This window comes from Schistocerca americana, chromosome 4 (assembly GCF_021461395.2).
Source record: "Schistocerca americana isolate TAMUIC-IGC-003095 chromosome 4, iqSchAmer2.1, whole genome shotgun sequence".
NCBI lineage: Eukaryota > Metazoa > Arthropoda > Insecta > Orthoptera > Acrididae > Schistocerca > Schistocerca americana.
In genome coordinates this window covers 371,254,770-371,277,075 of record NC_060122.1, presented here as the reverse complement: position 1 = coordinate 371,277,075, position 22,306 = coordinate 371,254,770, and the positions used below count along the sequence as shown (strand labels likewise).

The 22,306-nt window shown below is 42.0% G+C and overlaps 1 long non-coding RNA gene across 1 annotated transcript in view; it reads left to right on the top strand.

Moving 5' to 3' along the window:
• LOC124612292 overlaps positions 1–20,556 on the top strand; it is a 43,534-nt gene extending 22,978 nt beyond the window's left edge. The window contains exon 2 of the long non-coding RNA XR_006979524.1: positions 19,972–20,556. This is a non-coding gene — a long non-coding RNA (uncharacterized LOC124612292). The remainder of the gene's footprint in view (positions 1–19,971) is intronic.
• Positions 20,557–22,306: the final 1,750 nt, after the last annotated feature.

Below are 22,306 nucleotides of genomic sequence, written 5' to 3'. Positions count from 1 at the left end.
ACCTATGGATCAGGATCTTCTGCCTTCGGCTGAATGCCATTCCATGCTGTCGGTCGCAAGCTCTGAGCAGTCGTTGAGTTGACGGCAACCTTGGTCACATTCCTCCATTTTCTGTTTACCCTATGTCCATTATCCACTGGAATATCCGTGGCATTCGAGCCAATCGGGATGAATTGTCGATCCTCTTACGATCCTACTCGCCGGTCATCTTCTGTCTTCAGGAAATAAGCTGCATCCCCATGACCGCTTTGTTCTCCCCCATTTTCAGTCCGTCCGATTTGATCTCCTCTCTGTTGAAGGCACTCCAGCCCATGGTGGACTCATGATTCTTCTCCATGATACTCTCGATTATCACCCAATCCCCTTAACCACCTCCGTCCAAGCTGTCGCTGTCCGTCTTTCCCTTTCTGGATATACCTTTTCTCTTTGTACTGTATACATTCCATCGTCCACACCAATGGCACGAGCTGATCTCCTTCATCTTCTTGCTCAGCTTCCACCCCCCTATTTGCTGGTTGGGGCTTCAACGCCCACCACCCGCTTTGGGGATCTCCACATCCTTGTCCATGTGGCTCACTATTGCTAGACGTCTTCCACCAAGCGGATCTAGTTTGCCTCAACACTGGGGTCCCTTCATTTTTGTCTGCCTCCACGACAAATTTCTCTCATTTGTACCTTTCGGTCGGTACTGTTCCGCTAGCTCGGCGCTTCGAATGGCTCACCCTTGATGATACACACTCGAGTGACCACTTTCCATGTGTCCTTAGACTGCAGCCTCAACTGCCATATATGCGCCCGCGATGCTGGAAGTTTGCCCAAGCCGATTGGACACTTTTTTCGTCTCTAGCGACATTTGATGACCGTCACTTTCCTAGCGTCGACGATGAGGTCACACATCTTACCGACGTTATTCTTACAGCTGCGGAACGTTCAATACCACGCACCTCCGAATTGCCCTGGCGCCCCCCAGTTCCTTGGTGAAACGAGGCATGCCGTGATGCAATACGTGAGCGGCGACGTGCTCTTCGCGTTTTCCGCCACCATCCTACTTTGGCCAACTGTATCCGCTATAAGCAGTTCCGTGCGCGATGCCGTCGCGTCATCCGCAATAGCAAGAAGGCGAGCTGGAAATTCTTTACTAGCTCATTTAACAACTTCACTCCCTCCTCGGAAGTTTGGAGTCGAATTCGACGGTTGTCTGGCGTGCCTAGTTTCTCCCCGGTCTCTGGGCTCACTGTCGCGAGTGATACGTTAGTGGACCCCATCGCAATTTCTAACTCCTTGGGTAAACACTTTGATGAGATTTCGAGCTCTTCAAATTACCTGCCAGCGTTTCTCCCGAAGAAACGTGCAGCAGAAGTGCAACCTCTTGCTTTCTTCTCTCAAAATCGCGAAAGCTATAATACTGTTTTCTCCATGTGGGAACTCCAACATGCACTCTATTCTTCTTGCTGCTCCGCCCCAGGACCGGATGGTATCCACATCCAAATGTTGCTGCATTTATCAACCCATAGTCTGCGTTACCTCCTTCACGTTTATAATCGAATTTGGACCGACTGTACTTTTCCCAGACGATGGCGGGAAGATATCGTCGTTCCTGTTCCGAAACCTGGAAAGGACAAACATCTCCCCTCTAGCTATCGCCCCATTTCTCTCACGAGTAGTGTATGTAAGGTTTTGGAGCGTATGGTGAATTGCCGTTTAGCTTGGTGGGTGGAGTCCCGCAGTCTTTTAACACCTGCCCAATGCGGTTTCCGAAAGCATCATTCTGCAGTTGACCATCTTGTTTCTCTCTCCACTTATATCATGAACAATTTTCTCCGGAAACGCCAAACAGTAGCAATATTTTTTGATCTGGAGAGAGCATACGATACCTGTTGGAGGACCGGCATCCTCCGCACACTGTTCTCTTGGGGCTTTCGAGGTCGGCTGCCACTATTTCTTCGCGAATTTATGGCAGAGCGCACATTTAGAGTGCGAGTGAACACTACTCTCTCCCGTACTTACTCCCAAGAAAACGGGGTACCCCAGGGCTCCGTGCTAAGTGTTGTACTGTTTGCCATTGCCATAAATCCAATTATGGACTGTCTCCTTCCCAATGTGTCAGGCTCCCTCTTTGTGGACGATTTTGCGATCTACTACAGCTCTCAACGGACCAGCCTTCTTGAACGACGTCTTCAAGGCTGTCTCGATCGCCTCCACTCTTGGAGCATCGAAACAGGCTTCCGCTTTTCTCCCAGTAAGACCGTTTGTGCTAATTTTTGGCATCGTACGGAGTTTCTTCCACCCTCCTGACATCTAGGGCCTGTCAACCTTCCGTTTTTGGATGTCGCTAAATTCTTGGGTCTTATGTTTGACAGAAAACTGTGCTGGTCCTCCCACATTTCCTATCTTTCGGCTCGCTGTCTGCGATCCCTCAACACCCTCCGTGTCCTGAATGGTACCTCCTGGGGAGCGGACCGAGTGGTCCTTCTCCGCCTCTATTGTGCCTTAGTGCGCTCGAAATTGGACTATGGAAGCATAGTTTACTCCTCTGCTCGGCCGTCTATTCTTCGGTGTCTTGACTCTATCCACCACCGTGGATTACGTTTAGTGTGTGGAGCTTTTTACACCAGCCCTGTGGAAAGCCTTTATGCTGAGACTGCTGAACCTCCGCTGTCCAATTGGCGAGCTGTCCTGAGTCGTTATGCTAGCCATCTGTCTTCCATGCCTGCTAATCCAGCCCATGACATTTTTTTTCGACGTCTCCTTGGATGTAGGGTATGCAGGCCGCCCCTCCTCCCTACTACCACCGGGAGTCCGCTTCCGTCAACTGCTCCATTCTTTTTCCTTCCGCTTTCCTAAAACCTTCTTGACAACTTGGGGTACAGCACCACCTTGGCTCCATCCCCGGATCTGCCTGCTCCGTGACCTTTGTCAGTTTCCCAAGGATGGTACCCCTTCACTTGTTTATCGTCGGGCATTTGCTGCTCTATGTGCACAAATGAAGAAAGCCACATTTATTTACACTGATGGCTCGAAAACATCGTTAGGTGTAAGGAGTGCTTATATTGTTGGCGACACCCCAAATCAATTTCGGCTTCCCGACCAGTGTTCGGTTCATACTGTGGAGCTTTATGCTGTTCTCCAGGCTGTCCACTACATCCGCCGCCATCAGCGGATACAGTATGTTATCTGCTCAGATTCTCTCAGCTCTCTCCTCAGTCTCCAAACTCTTTACCCTGTCCACCCTCTGGTCCACCGGATTCAGGACTGTCTGCGCTTGCTGCACCTGGGGGGTGTCTCAGTGGCATTCCTCTGGCTCTCAGGACACGTTGGTATCTGTGGAAATGAGGCGGCCGATATAGCGGCCAAGGCTGCAGTCTCTCTTCTTCGGCCAGCTATTCAATCGATTCCCTTCACCGATCTACGGAGCGTTTTATGTCGTCGTGTTGTTCTTTTATGGCACGCACATTGGTCGACACTTCCCCACAATGAATTGCGGGACGTGAAAGCTCTTCCTTGTGCTTGGACCTCTTCCTCCCGAACGCGTCATCGGGAGGAGGTAATTTTAACTAGACTCTAGATAGGGCACTGTCTTTTTAGCCATCAACATCATTTAAGTTGCGATCCTCCCCCACTCTGCCCCACTGCTGTCAGGTGTGGACGGTAAGACACCTTTTAATTGAGTGCCCCTATTTTACTCCTTTATGCGCCCGTCTACAGCTGTCGCCTGATATATCGTCAATTTTAGCACATGACACGCGCTTGGCTGATCGCGTTCTCGAGTTTATTAGTGCCAGTGAAATGACGTCAGTCATTTGAAGCTTTTTTTGGGGACCACCAACCCCTTTCTGTAGTGGATTTTTAAGCCTTCCTTCTGCTTTTAGTTTCTCCAATTTTTTGAGTTTCGTTCCCATTTCTGCTGGTTTCCATTTTCAGTTTTTACTGTTTCCTAAGTCACGGACCGGGCGCTAATGACCATAGCAGTTTTGCGCCCTCAAACAAAAAAAAAAAAAAAAAAAAAAAAAAAAGAGGTCAGGATGAAAGTGCTACCCCCATGATAGATGCCTACCATCAATCAGTGGAACATTAATGGGTTCAGGGACACATGGAGAAACTGAAATTCCTAGCGCAGGAACATCCTCCGTGCTTGTGCTTACAGGAAATGTGTTTTAAAGCATCTGATGCCCCCATGCCAAGAGGCTATATGCTCTATCAAATGGATAACATGACCGGAGAAAGCACCAAAAGAGGGGTCGCTGTGTTTGTCAATAATGCGCACCATTCCTCTCTGCTGTCCCCCTGGCTACTGACCTGCAAGCAGTTGCAGCTGAAATTTGTGTGTCAAAGGATCCCTCTCTGATTGCTGTATTTACCTCCGGACTCTAAGGCTCTCACAGATCTTATGGAACAACTCCCCTGACTACTGGGAGACTTCAATGCCCATTATATATTCTTGGATTCAACCTCTGCCTGCCCTCGAGGTTGGGTTTTGGAGAACCTCATGATGTCTCACAAGTTGTGCATTCTCAACACAGGCACTCCCACTCATTTCTGTGCTGCTAGAGGCTCATTCTCAGCCATCGACCTCTCTTTCTGCTCTCCAGCTCTCGCACACTCTTTTCAGTGGAAACTCATTGACACCTTTCATTCCAGTAACCACTTCTCACTCGATATTCTTCTCTGGAATAGAGAACACCATGATAGCATCCAGGAATGGGTGGACCACATAACTCGAACGATCCATCATGCTGCCGACTTATCAAAGTCCTCAGGAGTATTAGAAGACAACCTGTACCTTGGTGGACTGATGAATGCCATTCAGGAATCTGGGACAGGCATGAGGCTTTTTTATGGTTCAAGTACCACACAACAGCAAGCAACCTCATGGCCTTTCAGGTTGCTAGAGCCAAGGCTCGACACTTAATTAATGAGAGCAAGAAAAGATCAACCATTCCACTTGTTCCACAAAAGTATGGGAAGCCATCAGGATGATTTCCAGTAGACAGTCTTTTACCAGCAGCAGCGGTTATGAAACAGGGGTGCCTCCAAACAACACCTGGAGTCATTGCTCGGACAATGACAGAGCATTTTACAGTGACTATTGTCAGTGCCAGCCAGGATCCGGCTTTTCGCCACTACTGTGCAACTGCATAGAGTGGCAAGTTTGGCTTCAGATCCCACAACTTTGAGTTCTATAACTACCCTTTCTCCATGTGGCAGCTATAATTGGCACTATCCGAATTTTGTAATACTGCATCCGGTCACAACTAAATCCTGTATGGCATGCTTCAACATTTACCAGCAGCATCAAAGGAAATCCTACTTGAATGTTTTAATTTGATATGGCTGTCAGCTCAATTTCCCAGCTCGTGGGGGGAGGCAATTTTGATGCCTCTCCTCAGACCAGGAAAGGACTGCATACATCCCCGTAGTTAGCGGAGTGTCGCCTTAATGAGCTGTTGTAGGAAAAACACTGGAATGAATGGTTAACCATTGTCTGGTCTGGTCTGATTGTTAGAGACCAGCAAATCACTACTCTCAGTGTGGACTCTGAAGATTTTAGTCCACTGTCGAGAAACTGGCCGTACTAGAGGTTTTCCTTCATAAACATCACTATCTTCATATATTCTTTGATATCTGAACGGCATAGGGCACTGCTTGGAGGGACAGTATTCTCATGTAACTCCATCAATGGGGCTTTTGTGTCATCTCCCCATCTTCGTACCAATCCTTCCTGTCTAAGAGCTTTTTTGGTCCCGAGTTGGTGTCATGCTGTCAGATCATTTTTAGCAGGAGAATAGTATTTCTCAGGGCAGTGTTTTAATTGTTACTCTCTTTGCCATGGCTATAAACATCATCATGTCTGTGGTAAGGAGTCCTGTACAGTGCTCCTTATTTGTAGACAATTTTGCTGGCAGTTGCAGAGGTTAGAGGAGTGGGCTGCAAACATGTGTTTTCAGTTTTCTGCAGATAAATGTGTGTGTGTTCATTTTAATTGTTCTCATTATAATTTTAATAAACGTGACTTGCAGTTTTGGGACACTATTCTACATTTTAAAGACTCAGTAAGGTTCCACGGCCTCATTTTTCTCTCCAAACTGTAGTGGTTACAACACATGAGAGACCAGAAAGCCAGAACCCAGACGGCACTGAATATCATGAAGTGCGTTAGTGACAGGTCTTGGAGAGCAGTCAGGGTATATCTGCCCCCGTTTTATAGAGCTTTTGTGCATTCGCGGGTAGATTATGGATGCACAGCTATGGGTCAGCGAGGCCTTCTTACCTGAAGATTATTGGTGCTATCCATCATGAAGGGATTCAGCTGGCCCAGTCTCTGTGCTGAGGCTGGGAATCGCCACTCACCATCCAGTGGCAGCTCCTCATGTGTGTCAAGCATGTAAGTTCCTCACAACTCTGACATCCCCTACATACCATACTGTTGCTTCTTCACCTCTGGAATGCCTTTTCTCCAATTGTCCACAAGCAACAATGCTGTTTGGGACCTTGGTGCAGTGTGTGCGAGTCACTTGGTGTGGAGCGCATACGACCCCAAGTCCTGGGTTTTAACCTCCAGCCGCAATGGTTACTGTGGAGTTCCCAAGTAATTTTAGATTTGGTGCAATTCAGGAGAGGAGGGAGGAGATTAGTGTTTAACATCCTGTCAACAACGAGGTCATTAGAGATGGAGCACAAGTTCAGATTAGGGAGGGCCAGGGAAGGAAATTGGCCATGGCCTTTGAAAGGAACCATCCCAGCATTTGCCTGAAGCAATTTAGGAAAATTATGGAAAACCCAAACCTGGATGCCCGGACACGTGTTTGAACCCTCGTCCTCCTGAATGGGAGTGTAGTATGCTAATCAGTGCACCACCTCGCCCAGTCAATACAGGAAAAATTGCACTCCTGCTTATGTTTTTAATATGCTTTATGTCATTTCAACCAAACACCACAACTCTATAGCTATCTTCATGGATTGGTCGAAACAGGGGGGCCACATTGTTTGCTCTGCTGTCTCCCTTGATCGTGTCCTTATTTCCCCTGATCATGACCTCGAGGTTCAACTTCCTCAAGACTTTACTGTCTTCAATGTGGAATTATAAAACTCGTACCCATCATTAAAGTAGTCTAAAATTCCAAGGATGCCTTCATCCAACTACAGTAGCTGGGGAGGAGATGTCTTTGTGCTGGGTGGCTGGGTACATGGGTATATGCCTGGGGAATAAATGGGCAGATGTAGGAACCAAAGAGTAGTGTCGCAATCCTCAGTGAACTCAGTTTACCATCCTCCTGCATGAACTCGCCTCCCTGTTGAGATACATAGTCTTGTGTTGAGGATCAGTGGCTGGAAGTGACAGACAATAAGAAGTATCTAGTAAGGCCTACTATGTGGACATGGCATACTTCCTTTCAGCCACAAAGATGGGATGAGGTCCACCTTACTCTGATGCATGGCTACTTGCTGTGGCATGACAACCGCCCAATGTGTGATGTTGTGGCATACAGGTCAATGTGCACCACATTTTAGTAGACTGTCTATTATTTTCCGACTAGAGGACACCGGCAGAGTAACTGGCAGATCTGCCCTCTATTTTAAGTGACATTCAAATGAATGTGGTGAGACTTTTAAGGTTTTGTGATTTGTCCAACTTTTTTCCAAAGATTTTAGGGAGATATTTTTAATGTGTTAGTGCAATCAGCTCACCCATGTTTTGTGTAAGTAGTCAACCAGTCACATATTCTTATGCTGTTGTTTTAGCTCTTGTGTCATTTTCCTTCTGTTTCTTCCCAGATGTAGCAACTTCCACTACTTCTTATTTGTTTTATAGCATATGATGTGGAACGATTGTGGGGATCATTGCGAGTGGGTAGGAGTAGTAGTCGGTGAGGGATTGAGTGAGTGAGTGTGCCAACATTTTTAACCCTTTTACCCACACTCGTTTCTTTTAACCTTTGTAAGGGCACTGGTAACCTAAACCCCAAACAGCACAGGGTACTGAGTGTGTTTGATATACTACATACAAATATCTTAGACGAAAGGTACATTATGCAATTGAAGAATTTAGTGTTTATCATAAAGTGCTAGTGATTTGAGCTCTATTGGACTTTTTGTGGTGGATAAATTGTATTTTGATCAATAATAGAAGTGGGCTATTAATAGGTGTTACTTTCCATATCCTTTTCATTGAATTTGTATGTTTATGTGTATAAAATCATGAAATTGATTACACTGAAATGCTTAAAAGTGGATGATAAATAAAATGCAGATAAAATAACAGTGACAAAAATCCCAGCAACCTGATCATATATGCATAAATCATTACAATCTCTATGTTTGCCACACTCTGATTATTGTTTGATTTACATGCAAAGAGGATAATAAATGGTTTGAAACCTTGATGGTCAGATATTTACAATTAAATATACTAATTAAGTAGTTTTGTTATTGCACAATATAAACATACCTCATGACTTGTTCAGATTGTATGAGCTAAAAATTACATTGGGAAAAAATTTACAAAGCAGACAGTGTTGTTGAAATTTCAACATCTCACGGTGTGTTCCATAAATCCTACAAAGAGTGAGGGATGTGGAATGAGTTAAATTAAATTGTCAAAGGTATCCACTATAGGCTACCTCCCTGAAGTATGCTAACAATTAGCTAATTTACTCACACTGATAACTGTTAGAATTTATTTTAGATAAATATTTTAATGTAATTTTAGCGGCGAGTCAGCTGTTATCTAATACTTCGAATGAAGCACCTATACATGTCACTTCTGCAAAACACTTATACACTTTTGTAACCTGAGCTGCATTGCTCGAGATGATTATGCCATATGACAGTATGCAATGGACTATGCTAGCAAACTCATTCACAGGTCAAATGATTTCTAAGTGCTGAGCAGACAGAACTTAGAGTATGGTTAACATATTGATCTGATAGTGTTGTGTCAGTTTGTGCACTTGTTTGTTTATTGGCACTGATGAACTTTTGTTGAAAAGCATAGCAAGTTTTGCTCTTTCCTACACGACTCCCTCTTACCACCTCTTTGGTGAGTGGTGAGCTGTGCTCACGTACATAATTATTTTATGCGAATAGTTTATTCATTGGAATTATTTCACAAAAGATTGCCTTCACATGATGTGTTTACTGCAATAGAGACCAGAGGTTTGCTAATTTATATTAGTTATACAAACATATTAGTAATCAAAATTTTCTACACAATTGAACTGCATGTGATCAGTAATTTAGTGGTCACAAGAGTTTTTAGAATATTAGTAACTACTACTATATATATTATGTTTGTATTGGTACTAATTAGTTTTGTTGAAATATGTACTCTGATTATAATTTATTTTTATTTGCTAACACTTCTACTGTAAGAAGTAAGAAATATCAAGTAAAACATGATAGTATTAGAAGTATAATCCCTTGATTCCTGTAAAATCAGTCATAGCAGAAGCAAATTACAAATCATTTACAGCTAGAGCGTAACACATCACATTTTCAAAAATTCGAAACAGTGAAGTATAAGAACAGTATTTAGTTTCATAGAGACTTGTATTCCTGAGACTGAAGAAGGGTGCCTGCTTACCAAGCAACGAAATATAAATACTAATCTACTGGAAGACATATAGTCTGTATACCCCGTATGAGCTCAAATTTGTCTGATGGTACCATAATCATCATTTCAAAAGCAGTGTCTGTGAGGAATTAATTTGTTCCTTTCTTCTTCATAAGACATGCTTGCTCAGAATTTTAGCTGTCTCGATGCAGAACACCTCTCTTATGACATCTTCTCTGTGATTCTCTCTTGCTTACTAAATGAATTGTTGACAAAATATGCCAGCAATCAGTTTTACACGATCCTTCTGTTTTAGGCCATACTGGATGCCTACTCCTGGACATTTTGATATTGTTTTCATTGATCATTTGTCAATCACATCAAACAGTAATCAGGCTTTCCACTTATTTAAGCACAATATGTTACATTAGTTTATAGTAAGACTCGACTTACGGTCTCGGAACAGAGTATCAATCCCCTGTAGGGCTTCCTTTGTTTCACTATAGTTCTGTGACATTGTAACTTGCCTTTGTATAACAATTTCATTTCCAAACACTCTCACTGTGCTTGTGACATTACACACACACACACACACACACACACACACACACACACACACACACACACACAAAAATTAACTAACTAACTAACTCGAGATACGCCTAAAGTTTCTTTCACAACTCACTCACTTGGTGTGTATGTGATGTTACTTTCACACACATAGAAGTAAAAGTAACTCCAGCATACAATTACATGCTTAAGCTCATATTTTGTTTGTTAGGTGACAGTGTGGAACCGTATCAAATGCCTTTCTGGATGTCAAGGAACATGGCTTCAGTCTGGGTGCCAGTGTGTACTGCAGTCTGGATGTCATTGGCAGACTGAGTGAGCTGAGTTTCACAAGACCATTTTTTGCGGAATTCATGTTGATTCCAATGGAGGAATTTTTTATTATGACATTTTTGTTCTCTACAAAATCATAATACATACACAGACATAAAACATTTTCTATAATTCTACAACAGGTTGATGTTTGTGGTGTAACTGTATAGTTTTGTGAATTTGTAAAATTGTACAGTGACCCTTCTTCACATAGGAATGACATGCATCTTTTTCCAATAACTTGGAAAGCTTTCCTGCTCCTCTACTTACCTACAGTAAAATTTACTAGATTCCCTTATTTATGCAAATCTAATGCATGCTTTTTTATGATATGCAGTATTCAAATGGCGCATAAAGGGAAGCTGTTCCCTGATGATTTCATTTTTTGCAATCAAGAGATGAGATGGATTACTGAAACTTTAATGCTTGACTTGCTTTGAAACATATAGGAATTCCATCCTGATGGGCTTCCCAAACTACCATCATTACTTTGTTTCAATGCATTCCGTGGTCATCTCACTGACAGTCTAAAAAAGAAGATCCACAGCCTATCCAGTGACCCTGTTGTTATTCCTGAAGGAATGACTTCCATATCGCAACGTTTGGATGTTAGTATAAATAAAACTTTCAAAGGTTACGTTCAGATACAGTTCAAGAGATGGTTTTGTCTGCCAAACCGTGAACTGATTCCAACAGGAAAAATTAAGCTTGCTGCAACCCGCATTATTGCGCATTGGGTTTCGGCTCTCTGGAAAAGCATAAAGTCACCAATGATCGTAAAATCTACATCTACATCTACATCTACATTGATACTCCGCAAGCCACCCAAAGGTGTGTGGCGGAGGGCACTTTACGTGCCACTGTCATTACCTCCCTTTCCTGTTCCAGTCGCGTATGGTTCGCGGGAAGAACGACTGTCTGAAAGCCTCCGTGCGCGCTCTAATCTCTCTAATTTTACATTCGTGATCTCCTCGGGAAGTATAAGTAGGGGGAAGCAATATATTCGATACCTCATCCAGAAACGCACCCTCTCGAAACCTGGCGAGCAAGCTACACCGCGATGCAGAGCGCCTCTCTTGCAGAGTCTGCCACTTGAGTTTATTAAACATCTCCGTAACGCTATCACGGTTACCAAATAACCCAGTGCCGAAACGCGCCGCTCTTCTTTGGATCTTCTCTATCTCCTCCGTCAACCCGACCTGGTACGGATCCCACACTGATGAGCAATACTCAAGTATAGGTCGAACGAGTGTTTTGTAAGCCACCTCCTTTGTTGATGGACTACATTTTCTAAGCACTCTCCCAATGAATCTCAACCTGGTACCCGCCTTACCAACAATTAGTTTTATATGATCATTCCACTTCAAATCGTTCCGCACGCATACTCCCAGATATTTTACAGAAGTAACTGCTACCAGTGTTTGTTCCGCTATCATATAATCATACAATAAAGGATCCTTCTTTCTATGTATTCGCAATACATTACATTTGTCTATGTTAAGGGTCAGTTGCCACTCCCTGCACCAAGTGCCTATCTGCTGCAGATCTTCCTGTATTTCGCTACAATTTTCTAATGCAGCAACTTCTCTGTATACTACAGCATCATCCGCGAAAAGCCGCATGGAACTTCCGACACTATCTACTAAGTCATTTATATATATTGTGAAAAGCAATGGTCCCATAACACTCCCCTGTGGCACGCCAGAGGTTACTTTAACGTCTGTAGACGTCTCTCCATTGATAACAACATGCTGTGTTCTGTTTGCTAAAAACTCTTCAATCCAGCCACACAGCTGGTCTGATATTCCGTAGGCTCTTACTTTGTTTATCAGGCGACAGTGCGGAACTGTATCGAACGCCTTCCGGAAGTCAAGAAAAATAGCATCTACCTGGGAGCCTGTATCTAATATTTTCTGGGTCTCATGAACAAATAAGGCGAGTTGGGTCTCACACGATCGCTGTTTCCGGAATCCATGTTGATTCCTACATAGTAGATTCTGGGTTTCCAGAAATGACATGATACGCGAGCAAAAAACATGTTCTAAAATTCTACAAGAGATCGACGTAAGAGATATAGGTCTATAGTTTTGCGCATCTGCTCGACGACCCTTCTTGAAGACTGGGACTATCTGTGCTCTTTTCCAATCATTTGGAACCCTCCGTTCCTCTAGAGACTTGCGGTACACGGCTGTTAGAAGGGGGGCAAGTTCTTTCGCGTACTCTGTGTAGAATCGAATTGGTATCCCGTCAGGTCCAGTGGACTTTCCTCTATTGAGTGATTCCAGTTGCTTTTCTATTCCTTGGACACTTATTTCGATGTCAGCCATTTTTTCGTTTGTGCGAGGATTTAGAGAAGGAACTGCAGTGCGGTCTTCCTCTGTGAAACAGCTTTGGAAAAAGGTGTTTAGTATTTCAGCTTTACGCGTGTCATCCTCTGTTTCAATGCCATCATCATCCCGTAGTGTCTGGATATGCTGTTTCGAGCCACTTACTGATTTAACGTAAGACCAGAACTTCCTAGGATTTTCTGTCAAGTCGGTACATAGAATTTTACTTTCGAATTCAATGAACGCTTCACGCATAGCCCTCTTTACGCTAACTTTGACATCGTTTAGCTTCTGTTTGTCTGAGAGGTTTTGGCTGCGTTTAAACTTGGAGTGGAGCTCTCTTTGCTTTCGCAGTAGTTTCCTAACATTGTTGTTGTACCACGGTGGGTTTTTCCCGTCCCTCACAGTTTTACTCGGCACGAACCTGTCTAAAACGCATTTTACGATTGCCTTGAACTTTTTCCATAAACACTCAACATTGTCAGTGTCGGAACAGAAATTTTCGTTTTGATCTGTTAGGTAGTCTGAAATCTGCCTTCTATTACTCTTGCTAAACAGATAAACCTTCCTCCCTTTTTTTATATTCCTATTAACTTCCATATTCAGGAATGCTGCAACGGCCTTATGATCACTGATTCCCTGTTCTGTACATACAGATTCGAAAAGTTCGGGTCTGTTTGTTATCAGTAGGTCCAATATGTTATCTCCACGAGTCGGTTCTCTGTTTAATTGCTCGAGGTAATTTTCGGATAGTGCACTCAGTATAATGTCACTCGATGCTCTGTCCCTACCACCCGTCCTAAACATCTGAGTGTCCCAGTCTATATCTGGTAAATTGAAATCTCCACCTAAGACTATAACATGCTGAGAAAATTTATGTGAAATGTATTCCAAATTTTCTCTCAGTTGTTCTGCCACTAATGCTGCTGAGTCGGGAGGTCGGTAAAAGGAGCCAATTATTAACCTAGTTCGGTTGTTTAGTGTAACCTCCACCCATAATAATTCGCAGGAACTATCCACTTCTACTTCACTACAGGATAAACTACTACTAACAGCGATGAACACTCCACCACCGGTTGCATGCAATCTATCCTTTCTAAACACCGTCTGTACCTTTGTAAAAATTTCGGCAGAATTTATCTCTGGCTTAAGCCAGCTTTCTGTACCTATAACGATTTCAGCTTCGGTGCTTTCTATCAGCGCTTGAAGTTCCGGTACTTTACCAACGCAGCTTCGACAGTTGACAATTACAATACCGATTGCTGCTTGGTCCCCGCATGTCCTGACTTTGCCCCGCACCCGTTGAGGCTGTTGCCCTTTCTGTACTTGCCCAAGGCCATCTAACGTAAAAAACCGCCCAGCCCACGCCACACAACCCCTGCTACCCGTGTAGCCGCTTGTTGCGTGTAGTGGACTCCTGACCTATCCAGCGGAACCCGAAACCCCACCACCCTATGGCGCAAGTCGAGGAATCTGCAGCCCACACGGTCGCAGAACCGTCTCAGCCTCTGATTCAGACCCTCCACTCGGCTCTGTACCAAAGGTCCGCAGTCAGTCCTGTCGACGATGCTGCAGATGGTGAGCTCTGCTTTCATCCCGCTAGCGAGACTGGCAGTCGTCACCAAAGCAGATAGCCGCCGGAAGCCAGAGAGGATTTCCTCCGATCCATAGCGACACACATCATTGGTGCCGACATGAGCGACCACCTGCAGATGGGTGCACCCTGTACCCTTCATGGCATCCGGAAGGACCCTTTCCACATCTGGAATGACTCCCCCCGGTATGCACACGGAGTGCACATTGGTTTTCTTCCCCTCTCTTGCTGCCATTTCCCTAAGGGGCCCCATTACGCGCCTGACGTTGGAGCTCCCAACTACCAGTAAGCCCACCCTCTGCGACTGCCCGGATCTTGCAGACTGAGGGGCAACCTCTGGAACAGGACAAGCAGCCATGTCAGGCCGAAGATCAGTATCAGCCTGAGACAGAGCCTGAAACCGGTTCGTCAGACAAACTGGAGAGGCTTTCCGTTCAGCCCTCCGGAATGTCTTTCGCCCCCTGCCACACCTTGAAACGACCTCCCACTCTACCACAGGTGAGGGATCAGCCTCAATGCGGGCAGTATCCCGGGCAACCACAGTCGTAGTCCGATCAGGGGATGCGTGGGACGAGCTGGCCGTCCCCGACAAACCCCCATCCCGACCCCCACAGTGATGCCCATTGGCAACAGCCTCAAGCTGTGTGACCGAAGCCAACACTGCCTGAAGCTGGGAGCGAAGGGATGCCAACTCAGCCTGCATCCGAACACAGCAGTTGCAGTCCCTATCCATGCTAAAAACTGTTTTGCTAAGAACGTCTGAACTAATCTACAGAGAGCGCAAACAAATCGACAAAATTTAAACGGTTATTAAAATACAAGATTGCCTAGTAAATGCAGTAATGCTGTACTTCAGATACTCTGGATGGCAATGTAGGTGATGTGCTCTGGAATGACACCAATAATGATAGGGAAAGAAGAAATGAATCTGTTTCTGATGTGCACTTCTCCAAGGATACCAGTAATGATGACATTAGTGAATAATCATGAATAATTCCTGTAATTTAAGGTGTGTTTGTTTACATGCCATGTGGTAATAAAGTTACTATAAGTTCTGTCACCTCACAATCTATATAGAATAACAATATATCCCATTAGGGATTATCCTCTTTTAAGCAATTTCACTTAATTTTGTATCCTACATTATGTATCTCAACTTCGTCATTGCAACATTCGTGTGATCATTGAAAGGAAGAACTGTAGTTTAATTTTATGCAGTCAAATAGTCCTCTGTAAATTAAATTAATTTTTACAGTTTCTGATGTTAGTTGTAGTAACAAGGAGTAATTTTTATTGTTAAATTAAAAAAAATGGAAAACAGCTGCAGTAGAGCTCATAAAACTGTAGATGGAGGTAACTTGCAGAATTCATGCTTTTCAATTGGCATTGTTTTTCTCCAGGGAAATGGGTATTACAAAAAGAAGACATTGAAGCAGAGCGGTACAAGGGGTGTACAGATGGAAAATACTATTGTATACTGGGTGCCAGACCTACTGTGTTCACTGGTTCTTCTGATATATTTCTGCATTTTATGGTCTATAAGAACTCTTGAAACTTTTGACATTAAAATTGTATGCTAGACTGTGACTCAACCTGAAAGCTTGCTTTTTGAGGATGATGCTCTTATCAACTGAGCTGTCTAGACACAGCTCACAACCTGCACTCTCACATATTCTGCCAGTCATCTTGTCAGCTTTCATGTATCTTGCTGGATTAAGCACTCTTGGAAGATATCAGGATAATATGAGATGAAGAAGAGTGTGACTGCAAAGTCTTTGGTGATAAAGTCTTGGGATAAAAAGTTCTTGGTTAATACTCCCCATCAAATTTGGATAAAATCCCAAGCTTTTGATGACTGACTTCATTGTCATTGCTGGGTTCTAGTTGTCACTGTCAGAAATTGGGAAGGCTATCACTTTTATGCCCAGAAGACAGCATCTGATTGGCTAGACCATCTCACAGAGGTGGTGTATTCTCAGGTGACGCACCCTGTGTCAAAGTATTACTTTTGTGCTCAATATCTTGCATTGTTTGCAGTGTCACTGCTTACATCAGATGGTCTTCCTCTGTTCTCTTTCTTTATCGACTGGACGTTTCTGTGCCCTGGTAAGTGCACAGCTGGTGTGTCTATTAAATTTATCACATAGTCTACCCCATTGCTTCCCTGATCATGTAGTCCCAATACTTCAGTCGGTGAGCCAGAATTCTCATACGATCAAACATGACTTTGTCCTGATTTAACACGCTGTGCTCAGTCACTGTTGATTTTTCAAAATTCCTATATAATGGTGACATTGATGTTCACCACAGTGATTGGCCATAGTTCATATAAATTGCCCTATGTAACTGTTACCACACTCACAAGGGATATTGTAAATCCATAATATTCTCAGGCTGAGATTATCTTTAATAGTTCACGACATTTCTTTTCTTTTCCTGGCCAAAAGACTGGTCTGATTCCTTACCTATTTAAGGCTGTACCTACACTACTAGTTGTTGCACTGCAGAATGGAAGATGCACTGTGTGTCGGTACTCTTGGGTTGGTTGAACAGCATCACGTCTTGGTTTCCTTGACTAGATTGACCTAATATTGAGGACAGAATACCCATTCTTTGTTAAAACAATCATCAGATGGTTAATCTTGGAGCTGAGGCGGTCCTTCTCTGAAGTAGTCCTGGCTCTGTGTGTTATGGTGTTCACAATAAGTTGCTTCTGAGCTGGACAGTAAAACTATGCCTATTGAGGTGTAAGTCCATATGTATCAGGTTTTCATATCCAGAATTTCCAAGTCATTCATTTGCTTTTTTCTTTTTTTTTCTTTTTCTTTTTCTTTTTTTTTTTTTCGCCCAAAACATCCAAGAAAGGCCATTTTCTGTCCTCCTCCATCTCTGCTGTAAATTTTATATTTGCATGTATACCATTTGTATGATCTGTGAACTTCTGCAGCACCTCACAGCCATGCAACCAGATTAAAAATGTGTCATCACCACATCTGAAGAAGCAGGGTGGATGGAGGAGGGCACTATCCAGTGCCCATTCTTCAAAATCTTCCATGACAAAAAATTAGCTATGGCTGATGACAGTGGTGAACCCATAGCTATTCCATCAGTAATGTCATAATTGTTTTCCACTTACAAAAAATATTTAGTCATCAAGATCTATGAGAAAAAATTTAAAATGACATGGCATAAATAAGCAGCTAACAGTTTTAACGTGTCTCCTATTGGTCTCTTCTTAAAAAGGAAGATGGCACCAAGGCTGAGTGTGACTTCACTAGGGCCTATTCTCATCCACTTTCTGATATCTACAAACATTTGTGAGTTGCTAATATCTACAGTGGCTGACTATAGGTGCCAACAGTTTAGTTAAATATTTTGCCAGTCTGTATGTAGGAGAGCTGGTAGTGCTAACAGTTGGTCTCAGTGATACGCCATATTTGTTAATTTTAGGGAGACCATACAACCTGGGTGACCTAAATGCTCTTTGTCTTAAATTCTTCATAAGTTCATCATAGAGACCAGAGTTATGCTGTGACTCCCCTATCTTCCTGCTAAGTGCCAATGAGGGATCTCTTTTAAGTATTTAGTATGTGCGATCTTCCAGTAATAGTCACACTTTCTCCTGGTGGACCAGTTTTTTGGCCTTATGTTTTCATCTGCTGTTAGGAAGAATTCATTGAATTTAGTGGACCATATCATATCCACCTTTACTGGTAATACTCAAATCACACTTGTTAACCATCTACAAAATAGTATCGTTCTTAACACAGAGTGAAACATCTGAACTACATCTACTCCTTCATTCCTGTTCCTCCCTAATCCCTGGATCTTCCCTTTCTCTCGTCCCATCATTCACCTAGCATCTTCCATGCCCTTCCTTTCCTTCAATTGCTACATACAAGACAACTGTTCACCCCAATTGTACACATGTCTGTAAATGACGTGAAATAATTGTGTGTGGTATTTTTTCATTTTATTCTATAAATGTGTTTTATAATATTTTTAGAAGTATTACTTCTCATTTGTTCTGTTTATCCAACAGATACTGGTGATGGCTATCACCAAAACAAATTAATTAATTTAAAAAAGTAAAAATAGAAATAATGATCAACACTGATAATTATATTGACTGCTGTAATGATCTGATTGTTCATACATCATTTTCTTTAGAATTGCATTTGTAAAGGTATTCTTTTATACAATTTCCACAGAGCACACATGTGCCTAGCTCTCACCATACACATCAGTCATCAGTGCGAGCTATTGGAAGTGATGGAGTTCAGTGACAGAATGATGATATGTGACCTAACTTTCTCATGCTTGTGCTGGTGTATAGAAGTTGCTGATGCCAAATTCAGTAACTGAAAAAACTTGTATGTAGTTATAAGGATGTTGTGTTTGGTCATGATAGATGCTATTTACAGGAATGTGTCGCTACAACAGCAAAATTCAGAGGAAGTAATATGATGATCTGCAGTAATTATTCATTAGTTTTGGCCACTGGGGGGATCTTTGAGAATATCTTAGGTAGCAGCATGCTTTCCACACTGTGATTAAATTTGAGAATTTGCTGTATCGTCATGACAGAGTTCCTTCCCGTAGAGCAAGGACCTTTGTATTTTGGTCTGAAGCAAATCCTGTGAATTTTATAGACTGACTTGTTCAAAGCAACAGCATCGTTTGAGGTGAACTAGAGCATTGGTAATGTGCTACATCAATTTGCATAAAATCATAGTAAGAACTATTCTCCATGCTTCTGGCACAATGATAAAAAATTCATATTGATTTTACCCCATTGTAAATGTAAAAGCCTTTTTCAAATATAACCATTTTTAGAGCGAAGGGGATCCTGTATACTGTTACTTACAGCTAACTCACTTGTTTGAATCAAACAGAAATGGGTATTATTTTTTCTCCAGTTTCTCCTGACATAGTGGCTAATAAGTAGACACCTCTTTTACTCATGGGTATTTTTAATATTCATTCTTTTCACTTTCATTATAAATAAGCTGATTAGATGGAATTACAAACAGACAGAATGGGTGACTAGTAATTACTGGTACCGCAGGAAGCAAAATTTGAGGTGCACCTGATTGACATATACAAAAGTACAGAAAAACTATCCAACATTTGAAACTATTAGTTCCTACCTTAGTATATTTAGTTCCTACCTTACAGATGGTAGAAAATAAGTTGAGGAAGTTTAGAAAGGAGGGACAGGTCACTTGAATCACAGGACAAGAGAAACCTATGTGTTACCTGAGAGGAGAGAAAGATTTCATTACTTTTTATGTTTTTCATGAGTAATATTGTTTCCAAGTTTTGCGTGAATATCACCTGTTGCATGAGTGTCACAAATTCTAAGTACGCCATATCTTTGTGTTTCCTATCTGTCAAGATTGTTCTCTCTTCTAATAAATTGACATAAAAATTTTAAAAAAAGGATATGGGAGAGGAGTGAATCTGGGTGTAGACATGTTGACTTGCAAGAACTGTAAAAATATTAGCTTGAAAGTATTAACATTTATTGGAAATCCGCCATTTAGAAAGTAGCTAGTATGCTGTATTTTGTATAAATGCTAAATGAATTACCTGAACAAGACTTTTTTTTTTTTCAGGAATTTTTGCAGTCACCTGAAGTGATACAATTTTTAAGAAGCCATGTGAAAAGCTCATGACAGTTTGCTTCTACGTTATCACATTAAATCTTGAGACTGTGCTATGAAACAAATTGTGAAGGGCTCCTGTACAATATCTTATCCTCTTGAATGATATTGCAAACATTGTAATGGATCTTGTGGAAGATTTGTCTGGAGTTTATTGTCTCCAAATAATTTTCTGTTGCAAAGTACTGTAGCAATGCAAATGTGCATGCATTCGATTTTCGTGAAACCATAAATAAGAATATAGGACTAACAAGCATTTTTAAGAACTGATGAATATGTCTGTATTCTCAAAGATTCTGTTGCTGAAAGAAGATAGTAGAAATACAGTAAAATTTTTTATCAAAGTCTCTTTCTGTGTTAGTGTCCATGTGAAATTTAATTAAATTAAGGTGGAATAGAAACCTTTCAAATATGCTCGATGAATTTTAGAGATGTAGAAGGAAGGAATATGGAAGTAATAATGACTCACGATAAGTGTTCTGGATTAAGAATGTGATTGTGATATTTCAAAATAAATTACCACCAATATTCCCTTTACGACTAGTCAGTTATAATGATGTAACAAGTGCCCTCTTTTGAATTGTGGGTCAGTGTGATAAGTTTACAAAAACAGATCAGAAATTATCACATTGTGGCAGCTACTAATTACATGTCTTATCAAATCATCTGAATGATACACTGGAAAGTCCAGGTAGAAATATCAACAGTATTATGAAAATCATGTAAATGATAGCAAAGCATGAGTCATTTATCATGCACATAAATTTTCATTAGGCAGAATGTTAAATATTTGTAGAAACTGAACCACTTCTGCTGTGGAGAAAGAGTATCAGTAACCAATAATTATCATTCATGAAAAGAATCACTTCATTACTAGGGTAACATTCCATGATTTCACAAATAGAAATCACTACAATATCTCAACATATAGTTGAGATATTGACTAGTGGATTAGCTCATCAATATGCCTGGAAATGTTACTGTAGCACAGAGTTGTTCATTTGTATTCTCAATGGAGATCTGAGGATGTAGTTTGTTAGATGCTCAAAACGAAAAATGAAGAAGCTTGGTTGTAATACTGTTCAGCTTACCATTCCTACTTGAAAGTACTTAGGTAGGATTTAGAAACGAATATATTCGACCACATAAGACTGTTTAGACTGTTGTGGGACTTGGGCAGTCTAGAGAAGAGATTATTCAGTATTTCTGAAAGAGTAAAAATCCAGTAGCTGAAGGTGGCCAAACCTGTGTCTTGCACTGAAGCCCGTAAAATTTAAAAAAATGTTGTAACTACCTATTCTTAGACTTGAATACTGAAAAAGGACAGCTTTCAGATGGAATAATCAATATTGCTGTGTAGCCTGAAAAAGCAATACATGAACAGTTTGAATTACAATGACAAAAAAAATTGTAGATGAATTAACTTCTTGGCTATCCGAGAAGGACACAAAGTACACTGGCATAATAGAGATGAAGTTGCAAGTTATACTATTCAGGTAGAAATCAAATTGTGATATGTAATACAGAAATTAGATCGAGGTTTATTACTGTGGGATAGTGCTGTCAGTAAACATTTTGAAACTGTGAAATAAGAAATATCTGAGGTGAAGGACATACTGCATGATAACAAATCAGTTGCACAGGATTTGTAAGATATTCACACTTCTGAAACAATGTCAAGCAGACCACAGTGAGTGCATTGTGAGTCAGTGGCTCAATTGTAGCATGATTCACCATATAGTATGGAGGCTGCATCACTCCTTACTTCGGTGCTACTGGAGGAAAAGGACATAATGCACGATAGCAAATCAGTCGCACGGTGTTTGCAAAATATTCTCACTCCAGAACCAGTGTCGAGCGAACCGCAGTGAGTGCATTGTTGGCCGATGGCTCAATTGTGACAGGATTCACCAAGTGATATGGAGGCTGTGCTGCTCTTTGCTTCTTTGCTGCTGACGGAAAATTTGGTCAGACATCGGCTGTTCCAGTTGCTTTTGCCTGACAGAAGAAATATTCATCCAGTTACATTCATGTGAACGTTTTGCAGAGTTTCTCCATGGTTGTGGCCTGATGCTCAGTTTGTGAGTGATTACATTCAGGGGTGAGCTATGCTCACGTCAACAGTGCAGCTGAGTATTGTCACACATACGATGAGTTTGAGAAAACTTTCCTAGCGAAGTTCTGGCCTACGAGAATACCAGTATGACTCTGCAAGGAGATTTTCAACCGGGAACCATTTCAAGCCTGACAGGGTAGCTTGAGGAAATACCTCAAAAAATACATTAAT